Here is a 23,650-nt window from a genome sequence, read left to right on the forward strand (position 1 = left end):
TGTATCTGTGGTCGATGATATCTGGCCCGACCATGCTGATCGGTTGTATATATAAAACCCGACCATGGTGTACCCAAGTGCACAAAGAGGGACCTAGAACGATGTAGCTTAGCACGTGTTACTTCACTTCGACCATCCATACTTACTATGCTCGATGGCACTTGCATCCTAGTTGCATGATCTGCCCTCACGTGATGAGAAAGGTCCATATCATCATAGAATGACGACATCTACGAAACTGCTTTTGAGCTTAACCATACTCCTCTAACTCAACTAGATGATGGTTGGACGGTTATCTAACTAACAATGGTTGAGTTTACCGTTAAGAGATCAACCATGGTTGGATTAACCATTATGAGATCGACCAACTTAGCAGGGGACAAGAACAAAATAACCAATGAGAAAGGAGTCCACGTCAACCATGAAGAAGACAATTCAGCCAATAAAAAGAACCACCAATATAAAGGATGCTTAGGAATTCTAGAAGATAAGAGCCTCAACACACTGAATACTCTACCTAAGATTTTCCGCTTTTGAAGTAATGTCTAACTTTGACATTGGAGCCTCTTTCCTACAGCTCCCTCCATACCAATTTTTAATCTTTATTGTGCAGGACTGTACAAGACTGGACCGTGCATCGACAAAAACCATTCATCATAGCAGTGGCGGAGACCTATGAAAAGCTACTTTTTCCATATGGAGGATTGTTTTGGCCAGGGTCACCATTGGATACACACCGTTTAGATTAATGATTATGTCAAACTTGATAGCTCATCTCTCTCTCTTTTTTTTTTTTTTAAATTATCAAAGTAAATTAAATCAATTAAAAGAAAAGTAGCTAGCTGGTGATGTTGAGGGGAGATTGTTTATTCATGGCCATACATGCTATATTATGCATAACTAGGGCCACTTCTATTGTAGGCCTGTTAAAAAAAAAAGAAAAAAAAAACCATGAACATCTAAAAAAGAGGGACTACGTTCCAAGACCACAATATGATGCTGCCTTTAGAAATTAAGAATTCTAATTCCTCTAAAAGACTAAATCTCTCCAAATTTTCCACATGCTCCTTCCACCACTTTGCACTTGTTTTAACCCATAATGAAGGCCTCATACACTATTTTCAATAATTTTTCCCATTATCAAGTAGTTAATAACTCATTTTCCGTTGATGATGATACAAGCAGTACAACTATAAATATTATTAATAAAAGCGGCTACACCCGCACGAACAAGTTTTTGTGAGGTCAAAACAAGAAAGCTTGGTGTAATAGTAGAGGTAGGTTGGAAGAAAATTACATGCTATTGTATGGGTTGATAGTAATAGTCGGTCCATTGCTTCACTAGGTAAAGGACAATTCAAGGGTTAGGTTTTGTTTTAGCAAAATTGATTTTATTTCTATGTATTTATCATGTTATGACAAAATATTGAAGCAATTATCATAATCAAGTATTGTATTTGAATTTTAAAAAAAAAAATAAGAGCCTTGAAAGAAAAGATGAATAATTTTTTTGTTCTAAGAGCCAATGGATCGGCTGCCCATATTTATCCTTTGGAAAATTCACAAGAGAAGAAAATGTGCCAAATGGATTCATATTGATTGTGGTAGAGCTCACAAGTTGGATCCACATCCATCCATTTATCTAATATGTCCTTGGTGGGGATTCCTCCAAGAGCTATTCCCAAAAAAAAACTTAAATTTTGAGTATTGTATTTTGAGTTTCGAAAAGAAACACCACTATGTGAGCATAAAGATAAGGAAGTATACCTGGTTGAGAATTCATTGGGTTTAGTAAGGGAACCAAACTCTAACAATTTAAAAGCCATCTTCGTGATAAGAACCCCTATTTTTTAGAGGTGACACCACACACACACACACACACACACACACACACACACACACATATATATATATATATATAAACAGGTGACACCACATATATATATACATATATATATATATATATATAAGAGAAGTTTTTGGTGCAGATCGATCCTGTTATCTGGTATCAGAGCCATTTGGTGGTGAATTCGGTTTATTATGTTTTGCAGATTTCTTTTCTTTTGTGTAATCGTTTATTTTTAGTTTTTGTCGAAGTATAAGCCTTTGGACTTTTGGGAGGAGTGGCAGATGAGAGTGTAAGACCACGTTTGTGTCCAAATTAAGTTGAAAATACCCTTCAAATGACTAGATCTAGGAGGTTACCCCTTGCTTAAGATATCTCAAATAATGAATCGTCTATCCTGCTCCATGTCGATGAGATCGGCAAGTGAGGCGAGCACAAGTTCTAATGTGCTCTATTATGATGAACAAATAACGAACATAGATAAAAGACTTCAAAATTGGAACATGCCCAAAATTTCTCAAAAAGAAGTTTACCAAAATGACTGGCAAACATATTTTGAAACCATCAAAACCGTTGAACAAACCATAAATTTTACAAATGAAACTCAAGAAATTACTCTTTTTGATCCAAGGTCCTCACAAGACCATCTCAAAAATAATTTTAATTATGTCCATATCGGCCTCATACAGGTGGCCATTAAACCCCTTCACCGAGAAGGCCTTAACACTTCAATGTTATTGGCCCTTCGCGACCAAAGATTTTTAGACTTCGATGATTCCCTTCTAGGAGCCATCGAAACCAGTCTTTGTTATGGCCTTGTCCATTTTAATGTTTATCCGGACATGTCCATAGTACTCACTGACCCAAACATTCTCCAATCTCTCAAAATTAACCTTAAAATCCACGGATACAGAATGATGCAAGGATCGATTCCTATTGCAGTCATTCACCGTATCAAATATAAATCCATGAAAACTATCAAACCCAGAGCCCTCAAACGATCTCCAAAAGGGCAAACCCTTTACCTTGAAACCGACTGTACTCAAGGACAAATTGTCTACCCTAGACTTGTTCAGTGGAAAGATATCTCTTTCCCTGAAAAATGGAAACTACAAACTACTACACAGCAACCCCAAATCTCAAGCACAAACATCCAGTTTATCTCCCAAACTGTAAATGGATTAGTTACCCTGAGGTTCAACTTACAAATTTTCCCTCCAATTTATCAAAGTTCCCGTAGGTCGTGCTCTGAGGCTTCGACCTCTTTTGACTCGTTCCACTAGATTCCTCCTCTTAGGTCTCCGCTCCCCATTTCAAACCTTTCTGGAATACACTATGGCCATAATGTTGTCCATGGTACCTATGACACATCATCATCTGTACCTTCTCAGCCTGAACAACAGCAGACTGACCAAAACCAACCCCAATCTCCGACTCCGTCTGAGGTAGCTCCGCCTCAACGTGATCCAGGAGTTTATATGCTTCAAACTAATGAAGAATATCAAATTGACAAACCATTTCTCATAACCGATTTTGAATCATCCAAAAATAAACAAAAACGTGATTGGTTCTTTAAAACTTTTAATCTTGAACAACAAGCTCAAATCATAACAAATTGATATGACTTTATGACAAATCTTAAAACAAATGTTTTCTTTTATATATATATATATATATATATCATTGTTTGAGAAAATTGAAATTTGCAGAATATCATTTGCTAGATACAGGTGGAACATAGATGATAACATATTAGTATTCCAGGTTTTTCCTATAATAAAATTATCAACTCAATTTAAAGAAGATGAAATTTGACTAGATCATTGAAATTTGGTAAATTGAAATTGGGAATGGAAGGGATCTAAGGATCGCTCCAGAATCTAGTGTTAGTTTCTTTCCCAATTTTCATGAAGAAAATTTCCTTTAAAGTTGGGAAAATTGGTTGAACATGTAATAGACTCTTTTCCCTTATATTTTCACTTATTAAATTATAATGGAAAGATTACATTGCTATTCTAGCTACTAATTATCACAAACCTTCTCTGCAGAAAACCCTCTTCTTGCCCCTTGTGCATCTCTTCCATTATCTCCTATTGTTACCAATTTATTGCTATTAATTGAAAATGTTACTGTCATCCACTACTTGAGAGAAGCCAATGCTATGGCTGACTCGTTTACCAAGGAAGCGCCCCGATCTCAATGCTAATTTTCATGTTTTTCAACAAGTTCAGTAAACCTTCACGTAAGTAAAGTGAGAGGTTCAATTCATATACGTTCACACATCCACACCTGTGAAGGTCTTGACAAAATGGGAAGAAATTGTTATCCTCCTTTTAAATATTCTGAAAATTAATAAATGAATAAAAAAGGAAAATAATTCCAACAAATATGGAAGCTAATTGCTCTTCTCTCTCTCTCTCTCTCTATCTCTCTCTTGTACACAATCTGTAAGTATCCCATATTCTACCCAACAAGAATAAGAACAACATAAAAAGCCCATAACACATCAAGCTCTGGATTTTTTTGACAAAACCCATAAGAGATATTTTGGAAGTGCAAAAAAAGCAAGAAAAAAGAAGTGTCATATGATAAGTCCATCACAAAAAGCTTACGCAATAGGGGTTTCGAGCAGATCCTGAGATGAGATCTACTAATGCTTGAGTGCTCTAGCATGATATTGCAATTTCGGTGTCTTTTCACCACCAAAATATCTTTGTAAGCCATTCTTACTATACTTAATAAACTTGGGTTCTTCAGATATTGAAAGAGTGCTGTTGAGGAGATAGATGTTCTTGAGAATGCTACCATTCTTGAGTTTCGTCTCTTGCACCCCATGAGAGAGAAGAAGAAGAGAGAGAGAGAGAGAGAGAGAGAGAGAGAGAGAGAGAGAATAAAAAATATAAATAAATTGCATGTTATAAGAGGAATGGAATTACAAAACGGAATGAGATTAGTCACATTTCATTTTTGTTGAAATGATTATCCTTTTTTTTTTTTATCAAAATATTTGAAAAGGAGGATAACAACAACTTTCCATTTCGTCAAGACCTTAACATGTGTCGATGTGTGAGTGTACGTGAACTGGGGTTCTCACTTCATTTACGTGAAGATTCACCAGACTCTTATTCAACCCCCTCTCTTTCTTTTGGTCTTTCTTTCTTTGATGACTGTATTGGGACTTCTTTCTGTAGTTAATAAAGTGTTTCCATTAAAAAAAATATATATTGTGGATTACCTCAATAGTAAACATGGGAAGGTCCATGTGATAAAAAACGACTTGCGAAGCCGCAACTATCGCATTGCGATTAAGTTTCAACCCAAAACAAGTTCTTGAAATATATTGAAGATGACTCTTAAATTTATAGAAATTTACAAGAGGACTATTAAGGTGTGTTAGATCTTAGATAGTTACAAATTTTAGGTTTGCTGTAGTTTTAAAAATAAAAAAAAAAAGTATTATTTTAATGGGATTGGTTTCCCTACATCTATCATGTAATCCATAAGCAGGGATGAGCTTTTAACTCAGTACCAGATAGCTACACAATTGACTCTAGAGTAACTGCGTAAGTCTAAGGAAGGTCGCTAATTTAACCGAGCTATCGGTAATTGTGTGGAGGTTTTTTATTATTATTGTTATCTACGAAAGGCCCATGGGCTAGCTAGGATGACTGCCCAAGACTATTGGCGGGGCTTTTTAAAATTGGCTATGTGACAAAAGCTGATATAGTGGTGTTTGTCTAGACTCTGATTTAAAAATGTAAACGCCACCGGGAAAGTTGTAGGAGTAGATATCTTTTATTTAAAACTTCTCTGCAATTTGAGTATAAATACGAGCATAATTGAGGAGATCATTCTCAAACCTAAACCTAGTAAGTAAAACTGCTCTGCTCTGCTCTGCAATTCCTTTGTAATTAGAAGCTATTGATGGCTGCAATGTCATTGAAGATTGAAGGATACGCATCATCACCATTCACCCTTGAAAGGCGGCGATCAAGCAATTTGATCGGGTGGCAGCTAATGAAGCTCTGCAATTCGAAAGTGAATATTAGAAGACAAAAAGGGCTTCGTCTTCCAAACTCGTTCTGTTTGGTCGCATCATCATCTAAGGCGGCCTCCTCATCTTCATCTTCAGACTCTTCCGGCGGCTCGAGTTATGAGGTGTTCTTGAGCTTTAATGGTAAAGACGTTCGCACCAATTTTGCTGATCATCTCTATAATGCCTTGGTCGATTCTGGAATTAGAACTTTTAGGGACGACGATGAACTCCAAAAGGGAAAAGAGATTGGTCCAGATCTAGTAGCTGCAATCCAGGAATCAAGAATCTCCATTCCCATCCTCTCGATGAACTATGGTTCAACCAAGTGGTGTCTCAATGAGTTGATCGAGATATGTGAATGCAGAAGAACATTGAAACAGATCGTCTTTCCCATTTTCTACAAAGTTGAACCAAGGGATGTGCGAAACCAGACCGGGGTTTATGCAAAGGCCTTTGAGGAACACCAGAAGCAGTTCGACCAGACAACTGTGCAGAAGTGGCAAAATGCTCTGAACGAGGTTGGAAAATTGGATGGATGGCATTCCAAGGAGGACACGTAAGTTCAACAATTTCGTTTTGATTCCATTTTTAAATTCTTTTGTGGAAATCCCATCATCTTCCCGATCCCACTGTGTGAGCAAGGAAAATTTTCCTAAACTTTCCTAGTTCCATAGAAGGAATGGAGATCTGCAAACCTCATATGGGACCTTAAATTTAAATCTTGTTTCTCTTATAATTTCTTGAAAATTCCATGACTTCACTGCTCGAAATCAAATTCAGTTTCTGTGAATTACATATATTGATCATCTTACATTACAAATTGAATTAGCTACCACAGTGTACACATTTTTTTTCTGCATTTCAACCAAACAACCCATCATTGATATGGACAGATCCTGCCACTAAATTTAGAGATCCTATCCCAAAATTTAGAAATCCAATCCCAAGGAGAAGCCCACCCCCTTTAATCGGCTGTAGCACAGCATGCAGAAAGAACCTCCCCACTCCATTTGTTAAATCCTCTTCAGGAATATTGATCCAACATCATCTTTATCATCATAGTCAGTTGCAGGAGGAAGAGGAAAATGAATCCCACATTAATCAAGTCCCACGAAACTCCAGTCCTCACAAGTTGAAAAGTCTCTAATCTCATGTGAATACGGTCATATATTCACTATGAGACAAACATGCACTAGCTGCGAATGTATGCTCACATTTTTACTCCCAGGAGTGTTGGTCGTAGGCAGTTTTTTTTTCTTTTTGATAGGTAACTTGTATGTGTTAAGATAAAAGAAAAAAACATAGAAATATAGAGAAAGGCAACCCCTACAACCTTCTTTGGTCAGGCCAAAAGAAAGGAGGAGAGGTCCCTAAATCAAACAGGACAAACCCTGTAGCACAATTCTTATAATATAGAAAGAAAAGCTTTAGCAATTGGGAAAAAATGCTGTAAAAAAAGTTAAGTAGCCCAATCTCGAGATCGAATAAAATACAGGGCACTTTTCTTCTTCTCTTGGAAATTCTAACTCTAGAGAGGAATCCTAAAGGAGAGATATGAGACGGAGAGAAATTATAGGGGAGAGATAAGCAAAAATGTGAAAGAGTAAGAAGGGGATGTGCATGTGAGATGGGAGGGAAAAGACAGAGAAATGGTAGGAAGAAAGTTGTCCAAGTGAGAAAAGGAAAAGAGAGATCGTGGGACATTAGGAGAAAGGGAGAGGAGTGAGAAGAGTGGGCAATATCTACAAGGGGAAAACGATGAGAGAAAGTAGGAAAGTAGGAGAAGACAGAAGAAAGAAGAAAGTGACGTGTCAACGAGGGAGAGAAGGAGAAACCGTGGAAAGCTCCTCACTGCTGGATGGGTCAGGTTTTTAAACACTGCAACACCACCGTCATCATTCGACTCTGACACTTCCCCTAAAGAAGCCAAATGTGTACCCTGGTCACCTCCATATTATGGCTCAACTCAACTTGTTCAGTCACCTCCTCACTATGCTTCAATGAAATAACGGAATTTTCAAGGTCCTCAGCTCTCGTGAAAGATTTGGAAATCAAATCTTCAATCAATCTGCCATTATCCTCTCCATTTGCCATATCAACATTATCTAGCATAGAAGATTGATCCACCTCAGCTCTAGTGTTAATCGTACGATCCTCCTCTTCATTGGTAGGCACAAAAGGAGGGGAGGAAGCAAATTCCCTAATTCTGCTACCCTGAAAAAAGGAAACGGACCCTTAGCCAAGGCAATCTCATCCGCTTCAATAAGAAATATTGAGACTGACTCTAACTCATTGACAGCTGAACTCTCTCATTCCACCTCACCTTCCTCTAAAATAGCCTCCACATTTGTCACCTTCCTATTAAGATGCCCCTCACCTACAACCTTGCAATGAACATCATTCACCACATCATCATCCTTTAAACATGAGTCATGGGTATCCAGATTTCCTTCCATAATCTGAATATTTTTATCCACAACCGCCCCATCATTTATTATCACACTTTTAAAGGAGTTGCTCACCTCACCATGAACGATTGCTTCCATATTCTTCTCCACGCCATCAGAACCCACCTCATCATCTATCATAATTCCAATTGAATTTGAAATTGGAATCTCCTCAGTCAACTCTTCTAATACTGAGAATGCATTGATATGAATAACCGAATCCTTAGATTTAGGAACAAATTGGGAAACCAGTCTGCCCTTTTCATTGTAATCATTCTTCTCGCTTGCTACTGAATATGGTTTATCCTTATCCCTTTCAGCTGACCCATATCTGAATTTAAAATTTGAAATTTGCTGCCCTCCCGAACCACTCACTTTGGACTCTAGCGCACCACCTCCACCAACAGCTACAAGTGTAGGATCCACACTCAGATTACCTTTAACAGAAACTTCCAGCTCACCAATGGAATCTTTAACCTTCCCACACCCTAGCGCCACCTCTTGGGACTGATGCATCCTCTGGTCCTCTCTTTTGTCATGCATAGAACCTCCTTTCAGAATCCACTTCTGTCGGATAACCTTGGGAATCTCCTTTCTGCATTGGACAGTTTCATGACCAAAAATTTTACAATTTGCACAAGAAGCAGGCCGCCAATCATAGATAACATTCTGAGAAAAAACAGCCCCCTCTTCATTGTGGACATTCACTAAACTTGGCAAATTCTTCCTGGCATGCACCTCCACACACATTCTTGCATATGAAAGTCGTTCCATTGTTCTAGTACACTTATCGGTTGTTATTGGGGTTCCAACTACACTACCAATAGCACTCAGTGCTTCTACAGTCCAGTAATGAAGAGGAAGATTAGGCAACGATATCCACACCGGAACTTAATTCAATTGCATCTTATCAAAAGCTAAACAAGGTGTCCATGGCCGCAACAACAAAGGGCGTTTATTATCAAACCAAGGACCTCCTTCCTAAACCTTTAGACGATCCTCCTCAACATTAAAACGGAATACAAAGAATCCGCTTTCTAACAGAAAAACATTAACATGACCAAATAGCTTCCATTGCTTCAAAAGAATCTCTCTGGTAGCAGAGAAAGATGGCCTTCGTCCAATGAACTGCCCTACTAGAGCATTCTCCCACTTCTTAATGCCTGCTTTAGTCATGGATGATGTGCAGCAAGCCACTACAGTACCCGCCACTATCTTTGGATCCACAAAATCCAACTTCATACCATCCACATGTGCCATAGATTTTGCAGAGAACAACCTAGTCCAAGATTAATCTCCATGCTCCATAGAAGCACCCCCGCTAACTCTCCCTCGCCCAGCATTTGCAATCTCCTTCACACCATGCGTAGACTACCTTGAACCTCCTCCTGTCTCCATTGAAATACCTAGAGTACCTCCATCAAAGGGTTGGATCTCCATCCCTGATGAAGAAGATGGGCCGAAGCTATTGGCCAAGTTTCCGAGTCTCCCATCTGTTACCCTCCGGCAAGATCCATCTCCCTTGTCATCAGAGACGATGACAATGGAGGAAGAGGAAACCAGAGGACTTCGGTTAGGTTCAGGTTAGAGGAGCTTCAACCCAACCTAGGTTAGGGTTTCTTTGTCGTAGGCAGGTTGGATTTATCTCTCTCTTTAAAATTTAGTTGGCAGGCAATCTCCTACTCATTCCTCTTCTGAAATGCTTATGATCTCTTCCCTAATAAAGATCTCTGAATTTGTTTCTCTCTCCCTTATTTCACAGAGTCTGAAAAACCTACAATGGAATTTTTCTTCCTTCCATTAGTGGGTTTTTTGGGGTTTGAGAAATTGGTTCTCTTGAGTCTTGACTCAGACCTCAATGCAAGATGCAAATTTGACATTTGGGTCTTGGATTATGGTTGCCTTGGAGCATCTAGTTTTGTGTAGAATTTTATTCTACTTCGTGTTCTATGAAATACCTAAGTTCTGGGTTTTGGTTTTTCATTTGGCTTAAGCTAGATGTGTCTCAGGGCTATGTAAGTCCCTTTTTTTTTTTTTTTTTTTTTTTTTTTTTTTTTTTTTTTATGATCCTCAGGGATGGATGGTGAGATTCAGGCTCCGCCCCCTTGCTCGCCGTCAGCTGAGCATCGGCATGTCCAGTTCAACCTTGTGGAGCGTTCTGAGTTCCCCCCTTTTTCTGGTGGTCCTTCTTCCTTGAGCTTGTCCAGCCTTGTTGCCAACCCTCGGTCTGCGGTGGTGCCTCCTACTTCTTCCACTGGGACCAATACTCATCCGGATGTTGCCGCTAGCGATGGGCTCCTACTCCGTTTCGTCCCTCCTTTGCTTATTGGGGAATCAAAAGTTGCTAAATTCACTTCCTCAGAGCTGAATGATGTAGCTCTCAAATGGCGGAATACCCTTGTGGGTCACTTCATTGGCAAGACACCCCCTTCCTCCTTATCAAGGATATCTTAATCCGACAGTGGAAGCCTTGTCGTGCTATCCATTGTTTCGTGTTGGAAAATGGGATGTTTGTTTTCAAGTTTTCTAATGAAGGTGATAAGGCTCGGACTTTGGAGGAAGGGCCATGGTTAGTTGCAAGAAAACTTATTATTCTTCGTCAGTGGGTGAAAAATCTTCCGGTTAATCAGATTAATCTCTCCTCCCTTTCAATTTGGGTTTCCTTTCGTAGTCTTCCTTTCCACCTTTGGGGAGAGACTGGATTGAGCAAGATTGGGTCTTTGATTGGTAAATTGTTGTATTCAGATTACAAAACAAAGAACCAAGATCGTTTTGCTTTCGCTCAGATATGGATTGAAATTTCTGCCTCTGAGGAGTTACTGAATAACATCTTCGTTGAAGATGAAGAAGGTAATGAGTTCTACCAGACTGTCCGATATGAATGGAAACCTCCAGTTTGCCATGCTTGCCAGTCTTTTGGCCATTCTTCTGGCTCCTGTGCATCAGCTGCCCCTCAACCTCATGGTCAACTTCGTTCCTAAGGGCGTTGGAGGGTAAGATCTTAGAAGAATGTTGTGGGAGATCATCGGATCTACCCACAGGTGGTGGGAGAGGGCAGTGAATAGGAGTTCAGGTCTTCCGGTAGACATTCACCTCCGGTGGGATGGAATTGTAGCAACGTTGAGGAGATGCCTCGCTCTAGCATTGGGCTCGAGGTCTCTGTCGCAGCTATTGTCAATCTGACTTATGGTAGTCCTCTGTTGGTGTACGATGTCTTGTATTCCGTCATAGTTTAATCCAGGGAGTATTGGTGCATCACTTTGACAAGCATGATGGCGGTCCCACTAGCCGGTTAGCGGGCCACGGGGGTTCCAAGGGGGGGCCTCCTGCCCCTTGCACAGCAGTGGGTGTAGGGGGGCACAGTCTCCCGCCAGAATTTTTTATTTGAGGGCAATTGTGTACTTTCCGGATTAGGGTTTTTTCGCTATATATTTGTAGCGAGGGTTTCTTTCTCTGTAATGCAATCAATTCTAAGAGGTGTGAGGGGCTAGCGTTGTAACCCTATTCTCTATTGATAGTGAAGTAGGATCTCATCTCACTAGGACGTAGGAAATCTTGCCGAACCTCGTAAAATCTGTGTGCATTGTTTGTTCTTGTTTTTCCATTATCTTCTGCATCGTTTTAGATGTTGGGCAGAACATTAACTTCTATGTTGGTGTTAACTCTGCATGCACCTCAACTCAATCCCTTGCAACATGTTCTATTTTAGTTAACAACAACTACTCTGCACTAGCTGCGTTACCCGAGGATATTTCAAACTTCTGCTAAACTCTATCTTGGATGGAAGTAGGGGAACATCAGGAGGGCATGTTGTGGGAGATTTTGGATGCCTTTCAAGATGGCCACGTGACAGATTTAGAAGTTTGTCATGGTCATGATGCTTCTCAAGTTATTTAAGCAGCTCACATTGTTGAGCTGGTTCTTGGTAACGTGGCTCATGAGAAAAGTCCCCATCAGGTTGCTTCAACAAGAGTTCCCAAGGCAATCCAGTTCTCGGGGTGTGACATGGAGCCTCCTTCTGAGGTCTTTTCATCTAGCCCTCGTGGAGTTGGGTCGGATGTTGATGTGGGTCATGTTAGTAGTGGTCTATTCCTGCTTCAAGCAAGATCTGATTCTATAGTAAATCCAGATGGAAAAATGGACTGTGATTCATTTTCCAGCCATATCGATAACTCAGAAAAGGAGAATTCCTCGGGGGATGTGATTTGCTCAGAGGAGATGTTTTTGGAGGTAGTGCTGGAGGTCTCCCCTGGAAATGTCGAAGATCTTCAATTAGGTCAGATTGCAATAGTTAATGTAGATAATGATTTTGGGTTAGGGCCAGCTCCTGTAATTGATGACCTTCTCTTAAAGTCTTCTTCAACAAAGACCAAGAAGAAGAAGAAGAAGAAGAAGCATGGTGAGGAAAATGGTTCAGATGCTTGCAAAAAATGTTTATGAGTGCTCAAGTCTCATCCTCCGAGATTGGATCCAAGAGCCCCTGAGGTGGATGGTTCCTCTGATTCCTCCTTATAATCCTAATGGGAAGAACGTGGACTTTAGAATCAGGTGATTGATTGTTTGAGGCTGTATTTGTCTTTGTTCCTATTTGGATGGCTTGCCTTCAGTTTTTTTTGTTGTAGGTTAGTCCTTTGTTTTGTTGTGGTGTTTTCTCCTTGGAATTTTCCTCTTCTTTCTTGTTTTAATATATTTTTCATTCATCGAAAAAAAAAAAGTCCTCTTTTTACTGGTCAAAGACTTAGATTCCTGCATTTCCACAAATTGCTGATGAACTTGATTTCTATGTAATATTGTGACAAATTAAAACTTCAATGATGGTTTTAGGAAAAGCTAGTATCTTTGGAACATTGAATACATGCTATTATTTTGTGTACTAGCTGGTATACATGTTTGTCTCATAGTGAATATATGCTCGTATTTTTACTTCTGGAGCAACAATATTAATCGTGTACCATATCATTGCCGTACACGCTTTTTTGCGTCGTATTTTTGAAATTATTTTTTGGGCATGGTCCAATGAATTGCCGTATGTATCTGTACCCATTTTATTACCTATCCCGACCTTGCTAACTAAGGTCAATTCTAACTATTGGTATTTTTTGGTACATGATTTAAAAGAAAATTTACTGGGTTCTGAATTTTTTCTTTTTCTAGTTGAACTGTTAGATAGACCAAATGAGATTGTGAACATTTTTATCATGTACTATGTTTAATTCCATTACATAACCTTATTTTGCAATGAATTTAAGACATGGTGGTGAGAACCCTCACCAATAACATAGACTATAGACAAGCCCTCAATAAGTATATTTGGCCCTCCCAGACCATGTAGCAGTGGCAGCCTCATGCACTGGGACGCTCTTTTTTCTTTTTAATAGACAAGCCATTAGTGCCCTACTCTTGTCCACTCTTAGTTTTCTTGATGTTCTTTGATATTTTAATTTTTTCTACTCATAGATATGTACGAAAGGTTAATGTGGTAGAAGTTAAAGAGACCTTGAGAAAGATGAAAGAAGGCAAGACACTAGGCTCAGATGAAATCACAATTGAAGTGTGGAAAACCTTAGGAGTATGTGGGGTTGAGTGGCTAACCAAATTGTTTAACAAAATTATAAAACAAAGAAGAACCCAGATGATTGGAGGAGAAGCATTGTAGTCCTGGTCTACAAAAATAAAGGGGATATTCAGAGCTGCAATAACTATAGAAGTATAAAACTAATGAGTCAAACTATGAAACTTTGGGAGGTTTATTGAAGCTCGTCTGAAAAGAGAAACTAAGATCTCGGAGAACCAATTTGGTTTTATGCCAGGTAGATTCACAACAGAGGCTATCTACCTACTAAGGAGGCTTATGGAAAGTTAAAGAGCCCACAAAAAGGATCTCCACATGGTCTTTATCGACCTAGAAAAAACATGACAGGGTGCCTAGAAAGTTGATTCAGCATCTCCTAATAAAGAGAGGGGTGTTGCACACATATTTGGATATAATTAAGGACATGTATGAGGAAGCAGTGACTAGTGTGAAATCTGTGGGAGGTCAAGGCAAGGAATTCCCAATTACGATAAGGTTACATCAAGGATCGGCCTTAATCCCCTATTTGTTTGTGCTTATCATGAATGAGTTAACCAAGAGCATTCTAGACAAAGTCCTTGGTGTATGCACTTCGCCAATGATATTGTCTTAGTGGATGAGACCAAAGCAGGGATTAACGCTAAGTTGGAGCCATGGAGATCAACCTTTGAAACAAGAAGTTTTAAGATTAGTAGATCGAAGACAGAGTATATGATGTGTAATTTTAGCCACTCTATGATAGAAAATGAAATGGTGAAAATTGAGGGCAGAGAGAGATCCCGCAAAATGACTATTTGAGATGTCTATGTGTAGCTGAGATGAGGATGTTAAGATAGATGTGCGGTAAAACTAGGAATGATAAAGTAAGGAATGATCTCATCAGAACTGAGTTGGGAGTTGCCTTGATCATTGACAAGCTTCGCGAAAGCCGTTTCAGGTAGTTTCTCCATATCAAAGAAGGCTAAGGACGCCCCGGTAAAATGGGGCAATTGGATTCAGATTGAAGGAGCTAAAAGACATAGGGGCAGGCTTAAAATGACTATTAGCGAAGTGGTGTGGAATGACATGCATAATCTCGGTCTTGTCCCATGTATAACTTTGGATAGAGCCTATTGGAGGGAAAGGATCCATGCAACCGACCCCATTTAGCCGAGATTCTCCTGACTTGTTGGGTTGGGCCTCCTTCCTCTTATTTTCATCTCTCCTCTCATCTTCCTCATCTTCTTTTTTTTTTTTTTTTTAGTTGTTGAGTTGGGCACACTAAATTATTTAAGGAAGCAGGACTATTGTTAATGCATCCTTAACGAAGAACTAGCTGATGGATTTTAGGCAGTACTTACCAAAAAAAAAAAAAAAAAAAAAATCTTGGCAGTAGGTAGGCCTAAGAACCATTCTTGCACCCGGCACAAAGGAGGCAAAAATTTATAGTCTGCAACTCATACTTATCATGTTGTAGATGATGTTAGGGGTGTCAATTAGTAGGTTTGGTCCGATTGAACTAGTCTTCGGTCTCAACTGGGCAAACCAAAGTTGGCCCAAGAAGTAGAGAATTGGTTTTGGTCCTTTTTTTTGTTGGATAAGTAATCCTTTATTAAAATAAGGGAAGGAAACAAGGAATATACAACAACGACATCACCCTTAAAAGTGAGTATCCTAGGAAGGGAAGCACCTTCCAACTTCTCCAACGGGGGTGTGGGGTGTTTGGGGGGGGGGGCTTGGCCATCAAGCCCTGCAAGCAACAAAGGAAATCTACAAGAAAGCAAAAAAGACCTCTAATGACAGCTAAGGTAACGACAACCAAGGGACATCCCACTGGATAGTGATAAAATAATTTTTGTGGGTATTCTTCCCAGTCAAAGTCAATGATTGACATCTATCAAATACATCTAATTTGATATCGTTGACCGTGATTTGTCTCGTTTGCTATTTTTTTGCGGAATCTCCTAAAGTTCCTCTCCCTCCAAATATGATAAATGGTTGCACATAATGCCAATTTCCCCACGTCACCAATATAGATCCAAATCCTCTGAAGTCTTTGGCCACCCATCTTGCCTCTTGAGTAGCATCCATGACACAAGAGTGTGATGGAGAACACTGAGGCCGATTAATGTAGGGGTTCCTAGGTGACTAGGTTTCCTACAAGATTAGCTAACTAGGTAGGGTAAACTCAAAGGACTTGGGTTGGGCAGGGTAAGGGAAGCTCAGCAAACAAGATTGACATGCAAAATAAAGTGAGATTAATGAGCAATGTAACAATGAGCAATAATAGTCTAAAATGAAAACACATGAACTCACTCAAGCGTCAAGTGGGAGACGGGGGTAGGGAACATAGCAACAAGCAAAGTTAGGTTCTAACACTAGCCTATTAAGCACCAAAGATAGATAAGAGTCCCATATTATATGTTCTAAAACCAGTCATGCTTTGTATTAAAGAAAATCAGCAACGTCTAAGGCAAAACAGTCGGCGAAATAAAGGAAAAAAACAATGGGCTAAAAGGGGGGGTTTAATGGAAAAGGATGAAGCAAATAATAAGGGAAAATGGGGGGGGGGATGGAGGGTTCAGTTCACTACTTACCTGCTGCCCAAGTCTGAGAAGAAAGGAAGAACTCAAGGTCCTCCAAGATAAGAGATGCAGTCTACCTGATTTGACAAGGGAAAACAGTCCAGATAGGTGGTGTAGTTCCCAGCAGCAACTCAGTTGTTGATGATGAATCCAGCAGCTACCCAGGTGGGGTTCATTCAAGGGAGATGATCTTCAAATATTCTGCACATAGGCTGCAACAATGTAGCTGTGGCAGCAGGGGGAAAACAGAAACAGCGACAGAGAAAAGAATGGGAGAGGGAGGGAGGCGAGAAAAGAGAGAACTGAAAGAGAGAAAGAGATCGAGAAAGGGGGGGGGGAAATAGTTAAAGGCAAGAGAGAGAGGAGTCGTGAGAGAGGGGCGACAGCTTCTTTTGTGGTTTCATTCCTTCTTCTTTCTTGTTTCTTCTAATCCTCCAACCACAAGATGGATCGTGTGGTTGGGTCGTCTTCTTCTTTCGGCTATACACCTTGATATCCCCATCACCGATTATCCTCCCAAAGTAGAGTGGTGAAACTACATTGAAAAAACAGATGGTACCGACTTTCCTTACCAGTCCAATAGAAACAACATTGGTGATCTACTAGAACACACCTCTTTAGAAAGTGGTCAGCAGTCGGAAGTGCATCTAGTTGGCGCCTCCAACATTAAATGAATGTCTGGGGGAGTTGCTTGGGACCCAGACAGTTCTTTCCCAAGCTACTCAAGGAGCCGGATATCTAACTAGATTCCAAGCCAACTCAACAGGGAATACGGCTAACAGATTTCCTACCCACTCCACATTGTCCTTTTGTGAACTTGACATTATACATATGGAGTCTACCTGGCCCCACACCTCCTTAAGAACGACTAAAACAACTGTCATGGATTCTATCACCATATTTGTTAATGAGAACCCCAGAAGGATGTTATGGATCTAGCTACAATATGGTAGAACAACCATCCCCAATGACAAGATAAGTTATTGGTTCTGCCAGATGCCTACACTTCAGTATCTTTCTCCACACCCAAGAACAATTCTAAAGAGGCTTAATAGTCCAGAGAGAGTCGTTCTTAAGGTATCGGTGTTCCACCGAAGCAACCCATAGACTTGCCTTATTGGACACAATTGCCCAAACTTGCTTAATTATTCCTTCAATATTCAGGTCTTTAATATGCTTGATTCCCAAGTCCCCTTCTCTTTTGGGTGTGCATATGTTATCTCAAGATAAATAGTGAATTTTCCTTTCCAACTTTAGACCAGCCCAAAGGAACTTAGAAAACATACTCTCGAAGACATTAATGATCTTCCCTTGGAGTCTAAAAGGCCCAGACCAGTAGATGTAGCTGCCTTGCAATACAGAGTTGATCAATTGGAGGCTACCAACGAAAGATAAAAATCTTGACTTCCAGCCTTAAAGTCTCTTACTAACCAACTCGATAATAGGAGCACAATCATTAGCCTTCAATCTGTCGAAAATCAGAGGGACTTCCAAATAATGAATAGGGAGGCTAGCCTCTTGAAACTGAGTCAAGGCAATGCATGAATCTCTATCCTCGCAGGAAAAAGATTCCATCACTAGATTGAATAGATATGGAGACATGGATCCCCTTGTCGGATGCCTTTTCCACCATTGAAAAATCCTGCTGGATTACCATTAACTAACATGGAGAACATAGTAGTTTCCACACAGGCACGGATCCAAGCAATTAGTTGGAGGGGAAATCCCATCCTAGCCAACACTTCAAATAAGAATCTTCTATTTAATGAATCATATGCTTTATGAAGGTCAACTTTGAGGACAATCATGGGGGTAGACTGCTTTTGCTTCATTCCTCTAACAATATCATGACAGGTCAAGATGTAATCACTTATCAGGAATAGCTCTACCTTTAATAAAGGCCGACTGGTTATGGGAAACAAGATACCCAACCACCAATTGCAGATGGTTGGAAAATAATCTTGGATATGAATTTGTATATCAAGTTGCATAAGGCAATGCCAACCCTCCAAAAAAAAAAAAAAAAAAGGCAACATGATCAGATTTTGCAATTAAAAAGATGAAGGAAGCATTCACTGACCATGTCATAATGGAGTGAGAGAAGAACTATTGGATTGCCGTTGTCACCTCATTTCTTACAATACTCCAAAATTTTTTTTGAAGAAGCATTGAAACCATTCAGGACTGGAGATTTTCCATCAGGGCCAGCGAATATCACGCCTGTAATTTCATCAGCTGTAATGTCGGAAATAAGGTATCTTTGCTGATCCTCGGAGAGCATGAAGTTGAAAGAAAATCACCAAGATCATGAAGGATCTGCTGATGTCCAATAAATAAATGCTGGATAAACTTGACTGCTTCATTTTTAATTTGTTCAGCTCCTCAAGAATAGTACCTTCCTCAGATTGAATAGAAAATATCTTATTTAAATTATGTTTTCTATTACCACCTTGGGAAAGGATTTATTATTCCCATCTCCCAACTGAAGCCACTGAATCCTGGATTTCTGCTTCAAGAACGCCTCCTCTACCTTGAGAGATTCAGAGTTGGAAGAACAAGCCACCTTCCCTTTTTGGGCCAATTGCTCATACCGTTCTCGTGTAGGTGGTAAGCTTAGGACAAAGTTCATGCTTATGTCTAGCCAAGGTGCATATGGAATGGGCAGCGGTGTGTACAATCCCGCATTCTTCTTCTCTTCTTTAGCAAATTGACAAGTACGACATCTTTGAATAACATGCTGAACATCCTTCTGTAATTGAGGCCAATGATACAAATCTATCATCATAGAGTAGGTCTTATCTTTGCCAAAGTGTCCCACCCATTCCTCCGCCATATAGTCTCGAGCCAAGTGATGCCTTAAAGAGGTGTTTGGAATACAAAGACGTGTGCACTTAAAGAGGTATCCATCATCTATGGAAAATTTGTCATCTCTTCTTCCTTGCAGCTTTTTGAACACTTGTGAAAAATCAGCATCAGTAGCATACTCATCTTTGATATGTCCCACCCCTATACTTTGTACTGTGAATGTATTCATCATTAGCACCTTTCAACTAAGTGCATCAGCTACTTAATTCTCTTTTCCAGCCTTATATTTGGGAGCAAATATGTATCCTTGCAAATATGAGATCCACTTAGCGTGTCGATCACTAATGGTCTTTTGTGGATGCAAGTATTTGAGTGATTCATGATCCGAATAAAGTATGAACACTTAACCACTTAAGTAGTGTCTCCAATGCTTGAGAATTTGAACAACGACATAGTGTTCTAAGTCATAAGTAGAGTACCTTCTTTTTCCACTGTTCAACTTTTCACTATAGAAGGCAATTGGATGGCCCTTTTGTATAAGCACTCCTCCTATCCCAATATGGGATTCATCAGTAGCCACTTCGAACATGAGATCAAAATTGGGTAGTCTGAGCATTGGTGTTTCTGTCATCTTCTGTTTGATTAAGTTGAATATTTTAGTGGCAGATGGAGTCCATTGGAATGGAACTTTTTCCCCTTTTGTGCACTCTGTGATGGGGGCGATAATAGCATTGAAATTCCGTATGAACCATTGATAGAATGAGGAAAGACTGTGAAAACTACGAACTTCTGTCAAGATGTTTGGAATGGGCCAATCTACCATGCTTTGCACCTTATTCGGATCAACTTCTATACCTTGTGAGGACATAATAAAGCCAAGGAATATGACCTTGGGTAGCTGAAAGAACTCTTCTTCAAGTTGATATAGAGCTTATCCTGTCATAGTACCCTCATGACACATATCAGATGCTCAAGGTGTTCATCTTGTGCCTTGCTATAAATCAATATGTCATCGAAGTATACTACATGAAATTTACCATTGAAGGGGGGCGTAGTACATGTGTTATCACCCTCATGAAAGTACTAGGTGCATTAGTGAGTCCAAAAGGCATAACCTCCCATTCATATAGCCCTTCTTCGGTTTTGAAGGCTGTTTTCCATTCATCCCCTGGACGGATTCGAATTTGATAGTAGCTGCTACGCAGATCAATCTTTGAAAACATAAAGTCTCCTGTCAATATGGCTAGCATATCATCCAAACGAGGAATAAGAAATCTGTACTTTACAGTGATCTTATTAATAGCATGGCTGTCAATGCACATATGATCCATTTTTCTTTGGTGTTAATAGGGTTGGTACTACACATGCTTTCTACTAGGAAAGCCTTCCTCAACAGATCATCCACTTGTCTCTTGACCTCGGCATGCTCTGTGGGGCTGAGATGATAAGTGGGCAGATTTTGGAGCACTAGGTCAATGGCATGTTGGATGTCCCTCATAGGTGATAGTTCATCCGGTAATTCATTAGACTCCAAATCTGAAAAATCAGCAAGTAACTCTATGATTTGTGGTGGATGTGTTACCTCTTTCACCGGTTCAACGGTTTAGTAACAAGGCAAGATCAGTTCGGTCTCTTCACTAGTAGTCAAGAACTCCCTATGGGGCAGCACACATAGCTTATTATCCAACATGGGCTTCTTTTTTATATTGTCCTTGAATGTTTGCTTATTTTGTTCAGTGGTTCCTTTGGGAGAGGTATTTGTAACATTCTTTAAGACATGTTGTCTTCTTACTTGGGCAACCCTTAACTTGTCCTTCATTTGGCATATGTTGAGTGGATTGAGAATGAATGACTTGAATTTGTGATCGAAGAAGCATTGGTTCTTAGTACCTCCAACTAGAACATTGTTGTCATAGAACCAAGGCCTCCCAAGTAGCACATCAGTAAGGGCTATGGGAATGACATCACACTATACATTTTCTTCATAATTTGAAACCTTCAGTGGTATAGAACAATGTTGAGTTACAGCCATGGTGTTGTTGTCTAGCAGTGATACCTTGTATAGTTGTGAATGGGGTTCAATCTTTAGTTTTCCTTCCATCACGAAGGCTTGGGATACTATATTCACACAACTCCTGCTGTCCACAATCACTTGAGCTTTATGAGGTCCACAAGTCATCAGTGTAGAAGATGTTGTGCCTCCTTCAGTCTTCCCTCTTAGATTCAGCCACTAGGATTCTTGCAACCACATTGACATAGGCATAAGGATCATCGTCCTTTGGTGCATACTCATCCTCAAGTTCATCTTCCATCCCTTTTTTGACATTAATAGTCCAATCATCATCTTGAGGTTCATGGATTTGCAAATCAAGGTTGGACTCAATGGCATTGATGATGGAGTTGGATCGTCCACGCTTGGGGCAGAATTTTGCAACATGACCGGTTCCCCCACATCTGTAGCATGCCACAACTCTAGTCTCCCTTCCTCCCATTGGAGCCTTACCCTTATCCTATGTAATTTGTGGAGCTCGGGTAGGGAATCCATTTGGTTGGTACGAATTGTCTTTTACTGTCAGTGGGTTGGTTGTACCTTCGAGAGGATGATTTGATCAGATCCTCTGCCTCTGGTAATTTTTTAATACAAGTATTCATGGAGGGTAGTTCTCTTACACTATGCTTCTCACGAATGTCATGCCTTAATCCCAATTTGAAACGGGATATGAGTGGTTCTTCATCTTTATGATAGGCACCTGTACGAGAAAGCAATTCATTAAATCTGCTAACATATTCCTCTACAGTCATAGTATCGTACCTGAGGGTATTCAGGATGTCATAGAGTCGACGTCTGTATGTTGGTGGCAAGAAGCTATCACTGAGGATCAATTTCAAGTCTTCCCAACTGCGAGGTTTTTGACGCTTGCACATGATTTTATCTTCTTCAGCTCTCCACCAGTTCTGAGCTCCACCTATTAGCTTAGTGAGAATTAATTGGACTTTCCTTTCTTTAGGCATACGATACCAACGGAAATAATCATCAAAGGAGTTCAGCCAATCATGGAAGTAGAGGTGATCATGTTTTTCATTGTACTCTTTTAGTTCCAACTTCACCTTATATGTATCATCCTGGCGAAATTGGTGGCCTTCATATTCATCATATTCTTCACCTGGAACTAGTAGATTCCTTCGAGCCTATAAGGTGACCCTTCTAGATACATAGGCAGTGTTTTTGATAGTAGGCTGAGCATTAACTTGGGCAGCAGTAGTTTAAGTATTAGAGTGAGCAACAGTAGACTCTCACAGTCTACCAGTTGTTGGTCATAACCATTCATCCTTGCAGTCAAGGTCTGAAAGGATTTCCACATACCTTCTAGAGTGATTTGTTTGGAGCTTTCTTCAGCCATAGCTCTGATACCACTTAATGCAGGAGTAGATTACAAGAAGCTAACCCCCACAATGTGTAGCCTCAAACACTACAACTAGTAACCCAACTTAGACTTAAAGATGCTTTAGAACAAAGGAAATAATAGCCAGAAACAACCCACACAAGACTAGAACAAGCCAACAAGAAGAAAACCCAAAAAAATACAATCAAGAACCAAACCCTAGGAGAGAGAGTAGCTTGCGGCTAGGGTTTTCGGTGAATACCTGCGGTTGGACCTGTAGGGCTTTGCTGGTGCTTGAATTTGGGTCGATGGTAGTCCTTAAGGTGAAGAAGAAAACCTCCAAAGATGAGATGATTCTGCCGGTTGATGAGAAAGATATGAAGTTTCTTGATTTCAGACCTTGGAGAGAGAAAATAAAGAGGATTCTTCAAGAACCGATGCTAGCCTACTTGGGCAGGGCTGGGATGAGGATTGAAGGACCCTTGGACTGTTAGGAACAGCTGCTGAAAAGAGCTAATCGATCAGAGGCCTGATGAGAGAGATGTGGAGATCGATTGGCTTCCAAGCTGGTACTTCTTACTGGTTGATTTTGCTTTAGCAGAGTTAAACAGATCTGAAATCTCTTGAATGCTAATGGTAATAACAGTGAACAACAACTAAGAACTAAAATTGAATGCAGAAATTAATGAGAGAACAAGGAGAATGTGGGAGAGGAAGTGATTATCTTAGCTTGGGCTTCTCATCCACAACTATCCCAGCTGCTCTAGGCAATTGATTGCAAACTTTCTTTATTCAAATCTAAAATTATGAGTACCTAGGCTCCTCTATTTAAAAAGGGTAGAATAGCAATTATAACATAACTAGGAGCCAGTTTCCCAATAAGATTAAGCACACCTATTAGGACTTGGACTTATAATAGGACTAGGACTAAAACTCCAACATGGAGTAAGTTACTTAACCAAGAGTCCATATAGGACATTACAATCAGTGGGCCCAA

At 39.9% G+C, this 23,650-nt stretch overlaps 1 pseudogene; it reads left to right on the forward strand.

Annotated features, from left to right (window-relative positions):
- Positions 1–5,645: 5,645 nt before the first annotated feature.
- Positions 5,646–23,650, forward strand: part of LOC122079073 — a 51,787-nt pseudogene continuing 33,782 nt past the window's right edge.

Source organism: Macadamia integrifolia, chromosome 1 (assembly GCF_013358625.1).
Source record: "Macadamia integrifolia cultivar HAES 741 chromosome 1, SCU_Mint_v3, whole genome shotgun sequence".
NCBI lineage: Eukaryota > Viridiplantae > Streptophyta > Magnoliopsida > Proteales > Proteaceae > Macadamia > Macadamia integrifolia.